Source organism: Semicossyphus pulcher, unplaced genomic scaffold (genome assembly GCF_022749685.1).
Source record: "Semicossyphus pulcher isolate SPU_LCO1_2020_fin unplaced genomic scaffold, fSemPul1.0.p SCAF_21, whole genome shotgun sequence".
Taxonomy (NCBI): domain Eukaryota; kingdom Metazoa; phylum Chordata; class Actinopteri; order Labriformes; family Labridae; genus Semicossyphus; species Semicossyphus pulcher.
In genome coordinates, this window is record NW_027211695.1 from 6,583,567 (window position 1) to 6,604,469 (window position 20,903).

A 20,903-nucleotide genomic window follows, 5' to 3' on the forward strand; every position below is an offset into this window, starting at 1 on the left:
AAAGCACCCCTAAAGCCCCCTAAATCCCATCTCTAAGTGTCACCAGAAATGCCAAATCTTCATCTGAGCAGGGATGGGACTGCTATGCTAGAAAAAAGAGGTGAGGTGACACAAGGGGTAGTAGAGGAAACCATAATGTGCTATGGTTACCAACGCTCAATTCTTAATTGAAAGGGGCGCTGCTTACTAATGGAAACCTCTATCTCTGAAGCACTCAGCATACTCTCAACACTATCCAATTGGTACTGTCTAATTGGGCATGTTAGAAGAACAACAAGCAGAGTCAGCGCTACTACTGTCCAGTTCAGCTCAGTGTCCTAAGAAAACTGAAGTCAACCACAGACATGCAACCGATGAGGTATAACTTGTTAAGCGGGGTACAAACTACAAGATACGATTGTCTGAAGGGTGGAATTGAGCCCGATTCCCCCCTTCAGACAATCGTAGGCAAAGATTTTTTGATGGTTCTAAAGATTATCTTGCCAGATGTTCTGGTGGTGTGAGGTCTGGCGGAGTGTGGCGATCTGCTCGGAAAGCCATCGTGGCCACATCGATTTCAAATCGTAGATATTAAACATGTTCAATATCTACAAACTGTTATCCTGTTGTGTGGGGGGGGAACCCCGATCACAGCCGAGCACACGCTCTGTGGATTGTCACGTGTAAACAAACAACAGCCAATGGGGAGCCGCCATGGCGACAAAAGCAAACGAGAAGCATAAGGTAAAGTGCAGCCCATGTTCACGCCGTCTCCACCACTTCATCCACAGTTTGTTCTTTTTTCTCTCTGAATTTTCAGTAAAAACTCCAAAAACTATCATCGCCAATTCTTCCTACCCGTCGTCTGCCATGTTTGTTTACTCGAGTACTCTAGTTTGAGTCTTGGACTTGGTTTGGATTTCCAGTTGTGAGAGTCGGGACTCTGGTTGTTGGTGAATGGATCTGTTAGTGTGCTGTTTTGGCGTAATCGTTGCTCTCCACAACCTTTAGGAACAACAGTGTTAAATCTATGATTATGTATCGTCATGTGCGGGGTCGCTCACATTTTCAACATCTGTAAAGATTTGAAAAATCTTTTAGAGTGGGCCAGGCATTAGTTGCTGTAGGTAGTGTTTTAGTTGCTTTACCCCTAAATGATAAGCTATTACAGTGAATCATTGGCAATTACCACAATCTTTAGCTAACCTCACCAATAACCTGAGTGATAGACGGCGAGAATCTAAAAAATGTTGGCATTGGAACGTAGCCTATTCCAGGTTATTGCACAAAAGTCCAATATTGACATTCTTGTCGGGGAAAAGGGTTGGTCCAATTTCCTTGTTCCATTGTGTTTCAGTATTTCTTCAGTATTCATTTTCAGTCTTATCAGTATGCAGTGGTTCTCATATTGTCAGTTGACTTGGTGAAATGGAAAATAGCTCCTGAATTTGGTATCAGTTCCCAGAGCAGTGAGAGCAGTCCCTTCGACCTTCTCGCTTTTTACCTGTTATGGTTTGGCATGTTGTTTTTGTTAATGCTTCTAGGAATCAGGCCGGGGGAGTCAAATTTCATTTTAACGGGGCATAATAATTCATTCCAGCCATCCACTGGAGGTAACAGTATAGCGGGGCACCAAATGGCAAATCTTTCCATAAGTCTCAGAAACTATATAAGGTGACAGTCAGTATATTTTCTGGTTTCTGTTACTTGGGTCACGTATAGGTCGGGAATGAGATTTTAGAAAACAGTTCAGAGGTCATGAGATTGGTTCAGCATATTTTGCAGGCCTTTAAAACTGTATATGGGTGATGGGTATGAAAACAAACTGCCGGTGCATGCAACAGACACAAGGAGACAGATGGCAGTTGGAGTGGGGTTTCTTATGCATGACGAATTGCCGCATCTGCTGGTGTGGCTGTGTAAAGCTCCCGGTCAGGGGAAGTTCTCAAGAAAACAGGAGGAAGCGTCATCTGAAAACAAGCAAACAAAAGCCAGGCTGTCATCTGTTTCCAAAGGAACCGATCTTTTTATAGTCCAGAGTCATCTGCGGTAGTCGAGATGTGCAGGAATCCTGCGGGGACTTGAGGGCAATCAAGGTGGCAGTCACTCTCCCGATACGCAGGTGAGCTGCCAAAATACAGGCTTAAGATTACAGGAAACAGCACCTGAAATGGACATGAGCCCTTGGGGGGGGGGGTGTGTGGAAAGAGCTGAAAGGATCCATCCAAAATCCTCGCCACACCTTGTCATCATAGTTTCAAAAATCCACACCAAAGGGTCGCCAAAGTTTGTCAGATGCCAAAGCAGATCACAGAAGCCATCAAAACTCTATCCAGGTAAAGTGCTTGTGTGGCCTCTTTCCAGACCTGCCGGGCTTCCTTTTTAATTCAATGGCATTTTCTAATGAGATATGGATGGTTTGATGTACATGCACTCATTGTATTAAAAAATAAAGCAGGAAAAAAAAGGAGCCATGCATGGAGCCCCCCACCCCTCCTTTGTTTGCCTGCAGTGCAGCGATAGCGAAGGTTACAATTGTCTCTCCCTCTCTCCCGCATGTCCACAGATGCAGAGAAAAATCGATGCACAAAAAGCACTTCATTCCTGCTCAATTTCATCCTTTACTGCCAGTATAATTAAAAGTGGCTTCTACGGACTTACCGATCCAAATTTTCCCATCAGTTCGGAGGTGGCCTGCTGAAAGTCATCAGCACTGGATTCAGGGAAAAAGGACTCTCTAGGGAGTGTTATGGCGTCATGTATGCAGGGCTCATGTTGATTGTGTGGAAGGTCGGTTTATTGACCACTACTGGATGGCAATTCACTAGATGAGCATGTGCACTGTGTTTGCAGTGATAGATTCAGTACAACTGGAAACACAACCCAACAAGGGGAAAGATGTGACGGCTGGGGATGCATGATATTTTCGGCACCTTTTCGGAATCTGCAGGTTATGGCTTGAACATGACATATCTGCATCAGCAGATATGTCATTTTACTGCCGATATTTTCTGCCGATAAAACAACACTTTAGTTACATCTAAATGCTCGATGATTCCCTAAAAAAGCTTGACGTAATGCTACGACATTAACTCAGCAAAGCCTGCGCAAAGTTATCAACAACAAATAAAGACTAAAAAGTCACAGAAACTCTAGCCAATTAATAGTTAGTTAAACAACTTTCACAACTCTTAACTAGCTAACGGTTAGCTCACATTCTTGTCGTTTTACCGGACTTAACGTCAAACAGGCCAAAAATACACTTGCAGCCAACAGAGTGTAAAATAAACATGACTGCAAAACTAACTTACATATTCATGCACGCACACACGATAAAAAGAGTCCGTCAGCGATCACTGATGTCTCCGTGGTACGTGCAGTAAACACGTCCGGGCATGTCTCCCTCACTGCTGTGTTTTGGGGGATGCTGCATTCAGGTGCGCTCAGAAACGTGAGCGATCAGACACGTGACCTTTTGTACAACGCCTCTACAGTCAAGCTTGAAGAAGGGTGCAAGATGTCTGCTTTATGGCAGTTTTTGGCCACTTCAATAAGAGTAGGCATGTTATCAACTCCACTACAGGGTAGAATAGATGTTCTCTGCAATGAGGTGGAAAAAGACATGTGCCTAATATATTGGTATTGAAATCAGCAATCGGCAAAATGGGTTGGAAAATATCGGCATATTGGATATCGGCAAAAAATCAAATCTTGTGCATCCCTAGTGATGACACATTTTTAATTACTGCACTTACACATCATGTGCAATAGGAATTTGCAACTGCAACACTGCAACAAAAAACAATGAATTGCCTTGTTCATGCTTGTTGTCCTGCTTCTTTCCATTCCTACCAAAGCAACTTAAGGAGTAGGCTTTAAATCATTTACACACACGATCAAAGAACGCAGCCTCCTGCACTGGTAACACCAGCTGAGAGACAGAAATTAGCAAATTACCTGTGTGTCATGGCTGCATCCAAGCTGCTGGACCAATTATTTCTGCTCTGCTGCAATTGCAAAGGCCTCTCCAGCTGTGTTTGACACAAAGCTGGCTTAGGGAGGCTTACCACTGACCAAAAACATAAACAAGATTACAGGAGCCTAACCTTTCACAGCGCTCACGAGCGACAACAGAACCCCCTGCTAAATGGACTTTTTGGTCTGGAGCCCCTGAAAGTAAAGGGATGTCAGCTTTCAATACCTCTTCGAGGTAGACTGATCTGATAAGAAATGGTGGAACAAAGCAATCCCTGTTGTCCATACCAATCAATAATGGGCTGTTCATTAGTAGAGACTGTACAGCACACAGAATAAACAGAAGACGACACAACAATGCATTAAGTAAGAGAAACTGCAAGTCAAGGTGTAATGAAGCTGGATTACAGATAACCGCTTAACTCCAACATTCCACTGATGACTTCCAAGGCAATAACTACACCTACCTTATTAATCATTATGGGCAGAAATTCCATAAAGGGTTGACCTACATTGACCTCGGTGAGCTCATTGTCTGGTGGCATGCCGCAGTTTCGTCATTTCAATGAGAAAGTAGCATGCTGCTGTGTTAAGCTATTTGCTGTATGTCAGCCTGACTTTTAGCTACATCTATTATGTATGAGAGGGTAAAAGGGGTCCATGAGAAGATTATAAAAGCTTAACATTTTGATGAGATTAATCTTGCTATCAATCTTTGCATGCATACAGTAGTGAACCAATTATAATGTGGCAGTCGATGTACAAATAACATTTATATCACCATGGCTTTATGGTCCATACTGCTTGAGAACCTTATAAAAACATTAATTCCACGCGGAATTATTCCCGCACCATCCACTATGAGAACATTTAATCATGAGCTTGTGTAGTGTTCGAGCAAGGTGCAGACGCAGGGGACTGCAACTATCAATGCAGCCTCTGTCAGAAGATAGAGTAACACTGTGGAGAACAGGGAAGGAGTGGATGTCAGTTGCCTGGAGAGGACGATCTGACATCTCAACTCCCACTGTCTGTCATTCCGGCTTCCCGATGATGTATGGTTCTTATACGGCACCGCTCACCCAGCAAAACCAGTCAATACGACCGTGCGTAGAGGAATGCGATAGCGAGACAATGGGGGATTGTGACCCTTGTTATGGAATGACAAAACTCCATGTGGGTGGAGGGGAAAGGGAGGGGGCTCAAAAAGGAGGAGGGGGTGTTTTTTATTTAATATCACCAGTCAGCAATACTGTGGTGGCATTTGAATAATGCGGGAACATCTTTTAAAATGCTGAACAAAGCCAAAAGCCGGAAATCTTGGAGTCCAATATGCATACCAAATTGAACATAAACCAGATTTAGTCACAGATATGGAACTGCTAAATGGACTGTACTTGTAAAGCGCTTTTCTAGTCTTCCGCCCACTCAAAGTTCTTTTACACTACATGTCGCATTCACCCATTCACACACTGATGGTAAAGGCCTAAGCGCCAATCGCCAATCAGATCTGTGCCCATTCATACCCAATGGCTATGCCTTTGGGAGCAATTTGGGGTTGCACATCGACATGTGACTGCAGCAGTCAGGGATCAAACTTCCAACCTTCCAATTGAGAGACGACCGACTCTACCACTGAGCCACAGCCGTGGCCCAGACTTGCTTCAATCATTATTTTTGTATACACAAATGGAAATACTATTAAGCAGCCACTTCCAGCTTTAAACTCTTACTTACTGCATCAAATTTGTTGCCAGAAAATTCAAAGCAATGGAAAATAAAGATGATTTTCTTAACTGATCCTACACATTCTTTCCCCGTAACTCAACGTGCGTTTGCCATTAACTGGAGGGAGGTCCGAAATTTTCCATCAGCTGTATGGAAAGCCCAATCCAACACTTGAACCAAGTTGGTGTCCCTGCGTCAGCAGACGAGAGGAAAAGGGCCCCCCGGTTTCTAGCTCCTCGCCCGCGGGGGGTTCCGTTCCAGCCTGCACGCCAGCCCCGTTATCTGCTGCTTATTATTTGCCTGAATGAGCTGGAGCAGGGCTCACGGGGCTCGCTTCTGACATAATGACTGATTACAGTCTTGTGGCTCCCCCTCTAAGACATCCCACCGTTGCGCCGTGGAGGCTCGGCATCACAGGCAAGACCAATGCACGAGCGGATGGCGTGGAGGGGGGTAGGTGGTCTTTTCCAGTGACAGCGTAACTGCTACCCAGTCCACCAGCTGTCATGACTGACAGAGATGCTGGTGGGAACCTGGGTCATCAACCTACTTGTCATGAGGCACCTTGTTAACGACTGCTTCTTCTAACTGAAAAAGCTGGATGGGAATAACATAAGTTAATTCCATCCCCAAAGCTACACTGCAGGAAATGTTACTAATTAACAATCCATGTATTTTAAGTCTTCCTTGAATAGTAAGGAGCACAGTTGCCACTTACTCTTGCTGCAGAAATGCTGTACATACTAATGCTTGCAGACTTTAAGCCCATTAGGAGTAGTGTGTGGCACATGAACCATGCATAATTCACAGCGTTAGAATCCACCATCCATCCTCATTTACGAGTATGGTATTAAGATGTATGCAGGTGTGACAGCGGTCTGAAAACAATGCGAACTGTCTCCGTCGATAGCTACAGTCTCAAAAGCAAGGGAAGTCATTCTGTCAGCATTTTTTCAACCACAGCTTTCAGGCAGTCAATTAAGTTCAAGGTGAGACAAAAATGTGTTGTCATTTAAACCGTTTTGCTCCACTGGGGCAGTGCATCAATTCAGTCATCTCCATTCCAGAGGTGACAAAGGGCTGGCAGGGAAGTTTACATTTGCCAGTGGGTACACACTTCTGCTGTCATTATACCAACCTGAGATGAAGCGGGAAAGCAGGTGTACAAAGATTTAAAATGCACGGTTCCCCGTGAGCAGAGGCGGAAAAAGACAGGAACTAACAAGGGACTACTCTTGAGGAGGCTGCCGGCTGAGGCAGTCGGTTCTACCAGAATCCAACCCCCACTCCCGTACTCCTGAATCCAATCCTATGCTATCGATTAGGAAAATCAATTTGGTCTAAGTCACAAGCACAGGGGGAGATGCTGAAATGCAGCAATACATCTTTAAGGCACAAGTAGCATCAGATTCTGATCAGCTCGACAAATATACCCAGGTTTAATGAATAACAAATATGCCCCCTCTTAATTAAGAAAAAGAGGAAACAACCTCACAACAGAAGCATAAAACCGGAATTGGTCGAGCGATACCACTGTGTGAAAATACATTAATTATCTGCCTGCAAAGATGCTTATTATGAAATGTTATTTTCATTTAAAAAGATTCAGCAGGATACTGTAATCAACATTTCTGCAAGGTATTCATGCTTTGGGTTTAATAACAAGTTCTTAAGAAGAGGGGAAAAAAAGAATGAAAAATTAATTTCCAAACATTATTGTAAAACTATCAAATTGGGCCAACATGTTTGAAGACGTCAAATGACTGACCCTCATAGATGGATTACTAAATGGGCACAGGCGTAGGGGCTCAAAGGGGCCCGATTGTAGAGGCTCTGTGGAGTTACTGTTGCGATTTCTTATTGAAAAGTCAATCATATGACAATAACAGAATTATCAAATTACCTTAAATAGATACAGGATCACTACAAAGATGCAGAAAGAGACACAAAACTACTTCAAAGACACAATTCAACACCAAAATGAAGTAGAACTACAAAGAGACACAAAAATACTTCAAAGACACAATTCAACAACAAAAAGAAACCAAATGACAACAAAGATTTAAAACAACTAAAAAAGAGCCACAAAATTACTTCAAAGATGCAAAACGACAACAAAAAGAGAGCGACAACAAAGATTCAAAACAACTAGAAAGAGACAAAAATACTTCAAAGATGCTAAACGACAACAAAAAGAAGCAGAACTACAACAAAGATCCAAAACTACAAGGAGACACAAAATTACTTCAAAGATGCAAAACGACAACGAAAACACAAAAATGATGCAAAACAACTGCAAAGAAACAAGAAGATTCATTGTTTATTTTGTGTCACTTTTAGCCTTGGAGCTTCTATCAATGAGAGATGGGTGGTGGGCTTTTACTTGTCTGTATACAGTAAACGGTTTAAAAGGCATCACATAATACAGTACGTATTGTTGGTCTAATTTACCTTAATTAAACAGCACAAAAAGACAACTACTATAAACATTGGGCGTTAACCCACAAAGAATATTCCTCTTGTTCCACTCGACTAAACGTCTGTGTAAGATGGTGTAAGATTTGGGATGCTATACTCAAATCTGCACCTGATATTTGCAGATACAGCAGCCTGTGAACAAGGAAGCTATCTTCATTTCTCTTTGCTGGCCAATTAGTGGTCCGATCAGGAGGTCCCAATGGTTTAGGGAGGCGTAAATACTAACCGTCATTTCCATTCATTTGTATGCGGCTGCAGGTGCACTACCTTATTATGTATTCAAGCCCAAACCTGCCTCCCAAACAGGCCATAAATTAACTTCTTTTAGAGCTTCGGTCTCAGAGAAGCATTGCATCTTTGTTAGAATCCTCTGCACTGGTCCAGAGTTCACAAGGAAAAGAAAAAACCCTCAGAACAAAGGAAAGCCATCAATTTTGTAGCAAAAAAGTTGGCGTCATATTGTAAAATGCACATAGACAAATGTATCAGATTTTACAGAGTAGTAAAGCGGTTGATGTACTGCGGCTCTGTCAGGCTTTGTCAGTTTGATAGCTTTTGGGTACCTTTTAACACCACCAACTGGGTCGTAAGAGCGGCTTGGATAGCTTTAAATGCTAAGTTGACATTTTTGGTCCATATCTGCACTCCAGCCGAGAAGGCTGTATCCCTTTCACCCATGAGCATAATTTCCTTGGGCCAGGCCGTCTTATTGGGGCTGGGGTTAACAATGTTGTACGATAAAGTACGTTTCCAGAATGCAGATGTAATTGCTTAAAACGTCAGTGCGGAGTTCACCACGTAAGGAGCAACTGATTTGATCTCTGCACTGTTCGCTGGTCAGACATACTGCAGAGGCCCTTATCTGCAAGCAATATTCTTATAAGAGTCGTTGGTGCAATACAAAGATAGCATCTCCCACTTCATTCATAAAATGAATGCCTATCTACATCTGCAGAAGCTACTTAATGCTTCCCCGTCATATCCTCTTGGCATGCAATCTTTGTATCTCTGCCCGCAGAAGTTGTTGAGTGTTGAAATGCTAAGTGTTTTGACCCCCCTGGGGACAACTTAACTACGTGTCAAATTAAGGACGGAGGGGTGGCTTGCAGATAATGGAAACTGCAGTCTGAAACGGAAAATTTTTTTTTTTAAAAGCAACACTGTCACTGGTCGCGGTTAAGTTGAATATTGAGCTTGACAATGTACCAGCCTTGAAGGGCTTTATTAAAATTGAATGCATAAATTAAAAACGACATGCCAGTGGAATTCAAACCACAGTGGAGGCTTAGTGTGTTCTTTGAGTGTACAGTGGAGTAAAAAATTGGATTGCAGCCTTAATTGATTTCATGGTCGGCCAGTGTCCTATGTCCTACGTGTACACAATACAGCGTCCTTTCCTTAAGGCACACTCACAGGTCGTGATTTTTTTCCAAGACAGTATCCTCGGTGGTACGAAATCATTCGTGAATCCGTCAGTGATTTAAAAAGGCTCATCAATTCCCTTTGTCTTCTGCTTTTTTGGTTGTAAACCAGCCACAGAGAAGGGGCCGGGAATTAATTTCATAATCCCATCATCACGCTGGTGAATAAAAGGTGTACTGCTGAAGACAATGGTTGGGTTGAGCAAATCTGCTACCGACTGGGTTTATTTTTCTCTTTCTAAAAGATAGAAAAAGCTGTCTCACACCATGTAGTCCAAATTTTGTTTCAATCTGTATCATTGTGTATCAATCTTATCTTCAGTAACCCATTTATAAAATTCAGTGTAAGCTGCAGGAGTGTGATAACACCAAAACACAGTGATGCCAAATACTCCTTACAAAAAGCTGTTCTCAAACCTGTTGACCTTGTAACATACTATATTCAGTAGTGTGTGTGCAATATAATTGCAAAATATGTTATTCAAAAGGGATTTGTAAGACTCCTTTCTTTGACTTGGACTCTTCAAATGCTCCAAACATTGGAGTCGCTCTTCACAGAGCGATACAGAATCAAGAAAATAATCATCTGTTCTTTCCATCAAGCACCAGCCGAAGTCTCCATCTCAACTCCAACCCCCATTTCCTGCAGGGTGTGTGTGTGTGTGAACGCTTGTGTCAAAACCTTTGTGTCCAAGCTCTTTATGAGACAGGACAGTTAAAGTGTTGAGTGGCGTAGACCTCGAGGACCTTTCCTCCATCGTGTGCTTTCAGTTTTTTTTTCAGCGTTTTGCTTTTTTTTTTCTTTCCGTGGCATTCCTGCCAGAGAACGGGCCCCAGCAGACCAACCTGTCTCGCTCCGAACAGCATGATAACTCTGGTCTTTGGGACCTTAGCAAAACCGAGGGCCTCTCTGTAGCAGCGGGTGAGATTTGGACCACAGGAATGCGAGCACGGTGTAGAGGGTGGGCGGCTTAAAATATTTTGGCCACAGGTTTCAGCATTATGTTTAAGAGGACGCAAAACATATAGAGCATTTGGGGTGGTGCGTTTTTAGCCACAGAGTCTAGCTTATCTTTGGGGCTCCACTGGAGATTGGGATGTTTTATATAAACTACTCGGGGAAAAATCTGCCAAGCTAAAAAGCATCTCCCTTCTCTGAAGATGTTTCTGTGATGCTTAACGTGTCTGCATCCAGCCACGGGGATAAACAATCATTCAACTGCAAAATAAGTCTTAAAATCCATCATTTAGACAGCCTGCGAGAGAATTCAGAGAGCCGTTCTTTCCTATTTTATAACTCGTCAAGAGATGTCATGCTGGGCTGTCTGTGATAAGTCAAAAAAAGGACGTCTAATCTTTCCAGACTAGTCATGTCATGTGCAGGTGTGTTTAACTTGCAAGCGAGTGCTCCAAAGCCTGGCCCGGAAAAAGGTTCCAATGTGGGTAATATATAACCGTTAAGTAGATTGTAATCAGTGTAGGAGTGTTATACACTGCGGTGTTTAGTCTGGAGGTTTAATATTTAACAAAGTAGGATGAGGGACACTGGAAGAATAACAGCAGACACAGTGCGTCAGTGTTTCTACTGGCTGACAGTTCAAGTTGAACAAAGGTGAAATCTGATGCAAGTCCACCAAAACCCAGCCATGACATCACACCAGCCCAGCTGGAACGACTGAGATTTTCAGTAACTGCCAATGGTGTTATAGGCAATAAATCATTTGTCCATAAAAACCGAACAAAGAAGTTAAGAAATAGTGAATTTTCAAATCCTTAGGTGCCATTTTTAAAGTGATAATCTCAAAGATTTTCATTTAAATAAATGTCTGTTAAGTCACTATCATATAGTATTATTACAGACAGGGCATCAGTGGCGACTTCACAAAAAATCACAAGCGGCGCCCAGTTAGTGACGCGTTTCTCATCACCCAGCAGTGGTTGGTCTGCCAGAGAGGGTAGGCGGAGCTAAGCGGCTGTTTTTCCAGGCTCTGCAAGCGTTGCGAGTAAACAGTAATCTACTATGGCTGAACAAACAAAGAAAAGATGGATGACTACAGATACAACTTCAAAAATAAGTGAAAATCCAAAGAAAAAGAAACAAATTCGACGCTCAGATGAAGCAAAGAGTCTGAAAAGGAAAGCGACCGTCAGCGAGGAAAATCAAGGGTTACGACCGCAGCCAGCCGTGGACGTCTGGTTATCTGGGACGTATTCGCCCGCCTTTTATCGCCATAAAGTGCTGCCAAATAGAAGGAAACTGAGAACCTCGAGAAGCAGATAATTTCACAAAATTGCATAAAAAGTTACTTCCTACTACTTACTTTAATTGATTAATGAAATAGTACTTTTAGCTCTACAGGAAGACGGACAGATGCCACGCTTCTCCGAGTAACTTGTGCTCATATTTCTATTGCCGGCTGCTTTAGAGATATTGGATGGACATATTTACAATTATACCAAGAATATCTACAGTGAAAGTTGACCTTTGCCTTGACACTACAATTATCAGTGATCCTGTGAGTTGGACAAATTGTATTCTTAAACATCTTGACAGAATAGCCTCGACCTCACTACAACACCATGTCCTACATCAACCTGGAATAAAAGGATGCTCAATAAACCTACAATTTTTTCTTCATCACCCTCCTGTCTTTCTCTTTTCTTTCTTTAATTTAAATGTTGACATCATGTTCATCATGATCTCTCTTGTCTGGACAAAAAAGGAGACAAGAATCTAAGTGTTGCTCTCCAAAAAAAATCTATATACCTCATGTGTTGTACTAGGTGCAGCTTAAGTGAATGGAAAGTGACCTTACATCACTGTGTGAAAGAGGCCAGTGATTGGTAGCCATTGAGAGCAACTGTGCTGGAGCTACAGTCCAAATGCGGAAACGCTTTGTGTAAATCCTCACAGCCAAAAGAGATTTTAAGCTTATTTACAGCTTTTGTACTCTGTAATACAATTACTATGACTTTGATAAATAATAACACTTATAAATATTATTAGTGCCAATGTACATGCAAGGCAGCAGAAATATGAAAAGCAAATCACAAGAGCTACGCAACCTCCGATCCCGAGAGAGATGACTGTACGATGAGTGCGAGAAAATATGAATCTAACATCTGAAAGAGTGTGTGCAGAACATGACCTTGAGCTTTATATTCAGTTGTACAGAGCGAGGCCAGATCACCACGGACGAAGCTGCTTGATAGAGACATAAAAAAAGGTATTTATTGAGTGAGTTTCTCTGCTTCAGGATCAATCAGGATTTGGGTTTGGTTGTTAGCGTTGGCTTTAGCGTGCTTTTACGACATGAAGTCTTCGCAGTTTATCTTTAAGAAAATAAAATTCCATCCTTTAACTTGAAGGACAAAACAGACTGGAAACAAGGCGACTTTGAAGAATGGTTATCCGAATTGATATAACAGTAAAAGCCCTCACTGTACAGAACACGAGCCATGAAGCTGCACGCCACATAAGCTAACCTAATGAAGAAAATCAGAGAGGCCCCGTGTCTCCATTCATACCGCAACGACAGATTGGATCCCTCCTGGCTTTGCGATTGTATCCAAAAAGGTAAAAGAAAAAAAATCAAATCACATAAATTGACCCGCCACGGAAACGGAAATCAACCCGCTGAGGGGGTTGAAAAGGGGAACTCTGCAGAGTAGGGAGAGAGATGAGCATGCTTCCTATAAATGAGGGGTGCAAATTAACCCATATTGGTGCGATAGGATACAAAAGGGAGACAAAATGTGTCAGCGCAAAGTGTGGGACACCAAAAAAAACACAGGATTGAATGAGTCACCGTATGCAGACAAAAGGAGGCTTGGATAACTCATTCATGAGGCTGCTAATGATTCCGGTAAAGTGTGTTTTTAGGAGAAAGAGTTGCGAGCATTTCGGGGAAAGAAAGAGAGAATGAAGTGATCAAATGGCGCGAGAAATACGGAAAAGAAATTGAAGGTAAAAAACTTTAAAATACACCCTGCCTGAAGTGTTTCTTCCCCCAATGAATATGTTTCACACGCTCTCCCCCTCCAATGGACTGCAACCCAACTACAGTTCAACTAAGGCAAAGGAATGATTATATTATTTCCATACACAGCGTCCCATCAGGTATCACGCCAGGTTCAACTGCTGCTACATTAGATAAAAACGTGATGATATTCCGTGAGGAGCGTTTAGCTGAATCAAAACGGATGAAAACAAAGTGCACGCTGACATAACTGTTTAGCCAGAGAGCATTGAATGTCCCCTTGAGTTTAAAGCAGAGGAGAAAGTCAAGGTTTGTGCTACTCGTAGAGGGGATTGTGTGTGTGTGTGTGTGTGTGTGTGTGTGTGTCATCTGCTTGAGGGCACTTCTACCAATGCAGATTACGTGACAGATGGCACTGCAGTCCTGGATATAATGAATGTAATTGTCAAAAGAGGGTGCGTGCAACAATAATGACATTCTGGAATATATCACGAGAGTTAGTCACAAGAAGACGGGAGGATACCTCAAAGTTATTCAACTGTGATTTCGCCATATTCTGAGGCTCGCATCGGAAATGAAGGGCATCATTTTCAAAGTGACAGGCTGAGCTACATTTTTCACTTTGATTTGGATGTTGAAAGAAAAAGGGTGCCGTCCACACATCAAAGCGTTCGGCACAGTGACCCCTCAACCCTGCCCTTCTCTCAGACACAGGCGAGCATCCTCAGCATGGGCGATTTTCCCCATATGTGCATTATATCATGAGTTCATGTTTTTTTTTACTGCAATGGAGATGGCAGAAATTTGCAAACATGAGTAGGGATATACAGTGAAAATTTTCAACTTGAATATTTAATTCTTCACACACATGTCATGAAAAATGCAGACGCTCACACCACTGCATCTATCCTCCTCACACTCCAGTACATTTTGAGCAACAAACTGCAACAGCATGCAGGCCTGCAGAGGTACGTTTCTGGATTCAAGCACCTTTAAAAGAAATAATTCACAGCCTTAGCCTCAACCTACAGCCGTAAGGGCACTTATTCCATTCAACCTGTTTCTTATTTTCAATTGAACTGCATGATTACAATGCAAAAACTTCATTCATAGGTATCAAACGTGCAACTTCCTCGCAAAGCCGTTTGAACACCAGGTTACACCTTACACTTCTCAAAAAAATCTCCCTTTACTTTGTATCACAATCCAGCCTTCTAATGAGTCGAACAGGAAATTTAATTTTTCATATTGCCTATCAATATGTCGCGCGTTGATCGGCGCTGATTGCACCTGAACGCATCAATAGCCCAGTTAAAGTAATTAAGAGAGGAGTGCATGCCAACACTGACATTACAGAGCACATCAACGCTGCTGCAGGCATTCATTCATTCATCCATCCATTCATTGATGGGTATTATTACCGTCCTGAGCTGAATGTGCAGATAATTGTGGATGTGCGCACATGCATTTTGTGGAGGAAAGTCACACTTACCGAGGATTTAGGAATCTCTGGTGCAGAGGAGATATCTCTCACGTCCTTCCATTCAAAGTAAAAGCGATCATTTCAATGTAAAGTGTCTTGCAGGCGTTGGGTACCGTCCTTACGCACTGTGTGAATCCAAATAGTTCAATATCCTCGTTTGAAAAATCGCCTCGGTTTTGAATCTGCTGTGCGTCCACAATCCCGAGTCCCTGTGATGTCGCGCGCAGAAACAGCAGCTTCCTCGCGGTGTATCCACGGTACTGTTGTCCCCCCGCTTTACATCCCCTTTATTGCACGAGGCGTCCTTCTGTGCGGGGGCTACATCACGTCCCGAAGCTAAAAAAAAAAACGACCTCGCCACTCACGCGCACAAGATAAAAAAAAAAAAATATCCAGAAGAATTTGACACACGAGGGATGCAGGAAGTGGAAATATTGTGTGAAAAAGCTCCTCAGGGGGAAAAGAGCCGAAGTTGTTTGGGTTCCAAAAAAAACTGAGCTCTTTTCTGCGACTATGACAAACCAATTGTGCGCACTGGCTGGGAGTAATTCTGTATGGAGACCAGTGAAAGGTGAGAGGAAAAACTCGGATGTGGATTGCCGCTCACGCCGTATACTCGGGCTCCACCTAGCAGCAAACACAATATAGCATGCTTAAACCCCAAAATAAGTCTCTCTCTGGCTGTAGCCTGAGGCTGGCAAAGACACCTATGTTATATTACATTCTGTCTGTGCCTGTGACTGTAATATTTATACCAGATCCACTGCTTCTCTCTCAGTCAGTGCTTGTTGAAAACATGCTAAAAGACCTTAGGTCAAACCAAGAGAAAGAAGATTTTAGCTAATGATATAAAAGCTATATGGTATGTTTGCTAGCATGACTGATGGCAGTATTTTCATAGTGTGTCCTTAAAGATGCGTTCATGGTCCTTTTTCTGACCGGAATCATACAAATCAATTTGCTGAAGGCTGTTTTTTTTTTCTACATGTCTATATTTGAACCAAAAAAACACAGAATTCTGATGACCTTTGAACGCCGCACCAGCTGCACATCTCCCAGCTGGAGCCAGTCCGCCTCAACCTCTCAATCATCCAAACAGCCAATTAATCACTTTAATAATCCCAATTACAATCAAACAATAACAAGTAATCATCCAATCACTCACCCAGTGTTGCACTAATGAGCCCGATGCGAACACAGACCTGCTCAAAGCACGTTTCTGCGCTTGTTTCCTTGTTTCAGAAACACCTTCAACTCCTTGCACTTCCACATGAAAAATAACTGTCTGCGTTATCTTTCCCCGACACCCCTCCCCTCCAATGCAAATGGATTACTCCAGGTAGAGCGCCGACCAAAGCCGTCCACCATTACACCTGCATAAACCAGGTAGCTTCAAAGGGATACTTAAAGTGCCATGCAATAAGCTGCAGCCATCTCAACGACATAATATATACAGGAACGACAAAATAAGAGTATCCACATTAGCAGCGACATGAATACTACGGCAATATTTGAGATGCAGAATACGAGTCAGATTCAGATCAGCTCCTTTTTATCTTCTGAAGAACACACTCTTCATCATTAAAGTATAAACAGCTTTGCACGTCCTCCTCTGAAATGGGGAAGCGTTTCAAAAACATGGAAATGAAGGCGAGTCAGACCCCACTACATCTAGTTTTGTAGTAGAAAAAGACAGAATATCATAAAAGTGAGGAGGAACGTCCCTGAGCTGCGTGAAAATACATCAGTTTCCTTTCTGAAAATTGAAAAGGAAGGCATACTTAAATTTCAAAACAAAATTACGAATCAAGAATTACTCATTTCTATTCAGAAATCCTGAAGGGACTCTGATTCTAAGCTGTTAAACAGAGAGCTCAAAGCAACAGTTTAATGACCTGTTTAATGAAATCAGACATGTCAGACTTTATGTATTAAATTATCCCCATCGGCTGCTTTAAAAGTACCTTTTATTCCATTATTACCAGTCTACCATTTACAGTAAGCGGATCAGCACGAGGATTTGCGCTTGGAAGAGATTTCCGCATGCTAATTCTAAACTAAGTGTCCTCAAGACAGAGATAACATTATTGCTGTCAGATAAAAAACCTTTCAATTCAAATAAAGTATCCTTGCAGGGGATTCGACAGAAATTACATTCATTTTCAGATGCCGCTAGTATAATTGCAAAATCAGAATGGGTTCAATTTTGAGGTGAAGTGTTTTGTACGACTTCAAATTCAACACCCACACATAACAGGCTCATCATGATACAGACAACATCATTAAAATTGGTCTTACAAACAGAAAAACAGAGGGTTTGAGACTTCATTACTTAAATCTAAATCAGGGCAATAAATACATGTTTTCCTTAATGCGCTGATTGACAGCTTTAAAGGAACAGTATGTGAGATATTTACTGGAATTTATCATAAAATTACCATAATGTGTCATCAGAGATTAAGGAAACATGCTAAGCTGAAATACTGGCTTCTCCGACAACAGCGCTGCAGCCGGTATATTCTCCTCCTGAAATTTCCATGCGGATCGTCTGTGTGTGTTTTGTCCTGCGCAATCCCGCCCACTGCCCATTTCGTCACCCCGGGTTGCCAGATTGCTCACTGCTTGTCATCGTCAAAGCGCACGTCTTGTGCTCGAGTAGGTTCAGTGTCCTCAACTTGGCAACCCGCGCGAGCTTCTTGTCGTACTAGAAGCGTAGTTCTGTGTGCGTGAGCGTGGGTGGTGGAGCGAGTGGGAGAGACAGGAAGTGAGTGTGTGCATGAGTTATCGGTAAATGAAAATAACAGAACGACTGTACAGTAAGGCTGCGTGTGTAATAAAGCCACGTACTCCTCAAGACTAAAGTAACTGAACTGAAGCTGCGCTCCCATGTCTTGCTTTCTGCTCGTTGCTGTGTGTGTAAAGTGACGGGAGTTAGCCCTGAAGCTAACAGCAGCTTCGGCCCTGGGGCAGACCGTTATCTCCCCTGTGCTTTCTGACCACGGTCGGAACGTTGAAGCAGGAAAGGCTAACATTCGAATCTGGGGAGGAGGGGGCGGGGGAGACGACACTCTCCAATTTTTTGTATTTGGACTGCAGTACCCTTTTTAGAAGCTAACTGTCAAGGTTACATATTGGTCCTTTAAAGCTATTGAATATTTTTGTGCAAAGTTGATCACAGTAATAAGACAATAGAAATAACGCAGAAAGACAAAGACCCCAAAAACTCTCATGCTGGGTTAAAAGCCAAAGAATAAAAGTAACTTTTAAGACGTGATTTAAAAGTAGGTAAGGTGGGGGCCATCCTAATGATGGGGGGGAAATGAACCCCCCAATAATTCGCACCTAATTTTGCCATCACCTTGCTCGAGAAATCATCTTTTAGTTTGTCGTTTTGGTTTGCGGGTCCACTACTTGACTGTTTTGTTTCCCTTTCATAGTGCTTAGCTCTGACAACAACACGCAGGGGTTTATAGTGAAAATGCTCTGAAGCATGACTCTTATACTACTCTCTATACTCTACCAACCTAGCAACATCCAGACAAGAGACAAAGTTAGCAGCTAGCTGGTGACATATAGAGAAGCATTTAGCAGCTAAAAAGCAAGCTATAGGAGATGGTAGAGACCAAAAACGGAGCTAATTAGAGTTACTATTGGTTTTGCATTCAACAAGTAGCGTGGTCAGAAATGTTGCTGCTGGGTGAGACAACTATTGTACGTAAACATTTTGCAATATAAACCTTCGAAGACCATAATATCAGCTACAGCATCTTTAAAAATATATAAAGCATCAACAAAATTGAATACTTCACAGTACAATCAAACTATTTAGACAGTAAAGATGTCAAAGGTCATGGATAAAAAACATTACATTTTAACTACTATTCATGAAATGTTTGATGACTATATGTGTGTCAGTACAAGTAGTTTTAATTCTCTAGCTAGCATAGCGATACAGTAATGGTGGATTTAACTTAGCTTGTTTGCTCTGTCGGACAAAATTTGGTGTATAAGATGCACTTTTTATAGCGTCCTCTGATGCTCCAACTAATATTAGCAATAGTATTTTATTGTGTGATGGTATTTTACCCAGAAGATGGCACTATAATCTAGCTAAACCTTCGTCACGGACATGTGCCATCATGATCGGCAAGTGCAGCCGCCAGCCTCACAACAATCGACGTAGGCTGCCAGCTAACCGCTAGCTACAGCACCGCTAAGTCAACATGGTGAAAAAAGATGGAAGGTGTTTTGAATGTGTTTCAAAGGAAAATACATTTCAATAGTGTTGAAGTATCCATGTTTTTATTGATAAATAGCAAGAGAAAACCTGCGACTTATTGTGTGGTTTGTTTGATTGTACAGTGTGTGCCAAGCTAAAGCAAAAAGTATTTAGTTTCACAAACTCCGTAAGAAAAAAAAGGGTAGAAAACTCTTCATATTATATCCGCATCAGGCTGAAAGTAGTCTGTTCTTCTTAGTTTGTTTTTGTAGTTGTATTTAAGCACACCACACGGAAACACAATAAGGTGTTAATGACTGAAATTATGCAAAAGAAACGGGAGAGAATCGAAGAAACAGATTTTCTGAGCCACTCAGAGCCCTGCCTATAACAACCAACTCAATGTCTATTTCCTTGTAAACAACAACATTTCAGCTCAATGGCAATATGCGTAATTACATGCGTAACATGCTAATGCTAAATATCCAGCTGCCAACAATGGATTTACTAAATACAGAGAGTTAAGCACCTGAGACAGAGTCATAATTGAACGCCATAAAGTGATGCACGGCACCATAAAACCTCTGTACAGCGACTCACCATGCTGTTGGAAGAAACTCCTGCCAAATATAAAGCTGTTCAGGAAAATTAGGGCTTATGGGGACAGTTGTTGTGCAAAGTGAATCCAATAATGTCGAAGCTATTTTCCCTGTTTATCCATGCTAGCAAGCCGAGGAATTATCATCTCCACAGTGCTGACACTTACATATGCAGCAGTGCTTAAAGCGCTTAGACAACTAGGCGCTCGTCTTCTGCTGTTTGCGGGGAGCGGCGTGGAGGTGCGCTTGGCTGAGAAAAGTGGGCGACGGAAAAAAAGGTTTGTTTATGTTCGGATTAGGAAGACTAAAAAGAGACAGTATGCAGAGGCCTAGATATAAATGTGACCTATAGTTGACATGGACTAAATGAACCAAGACAGTGTCTTCAAGTCTTCCAAATCTAACATCAAAATGCATCATTTCTTATTGCCTTCCAGAGGGGCATAAAACAGCATTATGATGCCAATTTAAGCACTGTACAAACAGTCACACACGGCTATTTGCACGATATATTTTCAGTTTTCTAATCTGCCAAAGCTAAAGTCATGATAGGGTTCGGGGCAATTACAATGACACGCTCTGTAACCTTAACAAATAGCAATGGAAAACACTTTTGCTTACTTCTTTTTACAGCCTGAATGACATGGTGTGGTTCAAGTTGGTACAGTAGTTCAACGTGGCTAATGGTAGCAAATGTTAGCAAACTTGCCGAGGCAGTTTGCTGACTTTATGACTTTTATCTACTTGTGCAACACAACGTCCAACTTCTACCTTTTTTTAGAGTTGCAAGTAAAAGTTGCAGACTCCCTGTCAGGTTAGGGGAGTTCAAGGTTTGGGTTAAAGATCTACTTGGTGGAGGAAGGATGGAAAATGCGGAGGTTAAAGATTAAGATTAGGTTAAAGATATGAAATGAAAGTCAAACAAATCAAGCAAGCTAAGTTGCTTTCACACCTGAGCTGTTTGGACAGTTTCAACCAAACCCCGGTGTGTTTGGCAGCATAGTCTGGTCGGTTCGGGGTGGTGTGAAAGCAATCTCGAAC

General features: G+C 42.2%; 1 protein-coding gene across 1 annotated transcript in view; it reads right to left on the minus strand.

The window, feature by feature from the left end:
- LOC138600386 (adhesion G protein-coupled receptor L3) overlaps positions 1–15,430 on the minus strand; it is a 242,443-nt gene extending 227,013 nt beyond the window's left edge. Inside the window, exon 1 of the mRNA XM_069671786.1 lies at positions 15,054–15,430. The gene's annotated coding sequence lies outside the window, so the exon portion shown is untranslated. The remainder of the gene's footprint in view (positions 1–15,053) is intronic.
- Between the last annotated feature and the right edge of the window lie 5,473 nt (positions 15,431–20,903).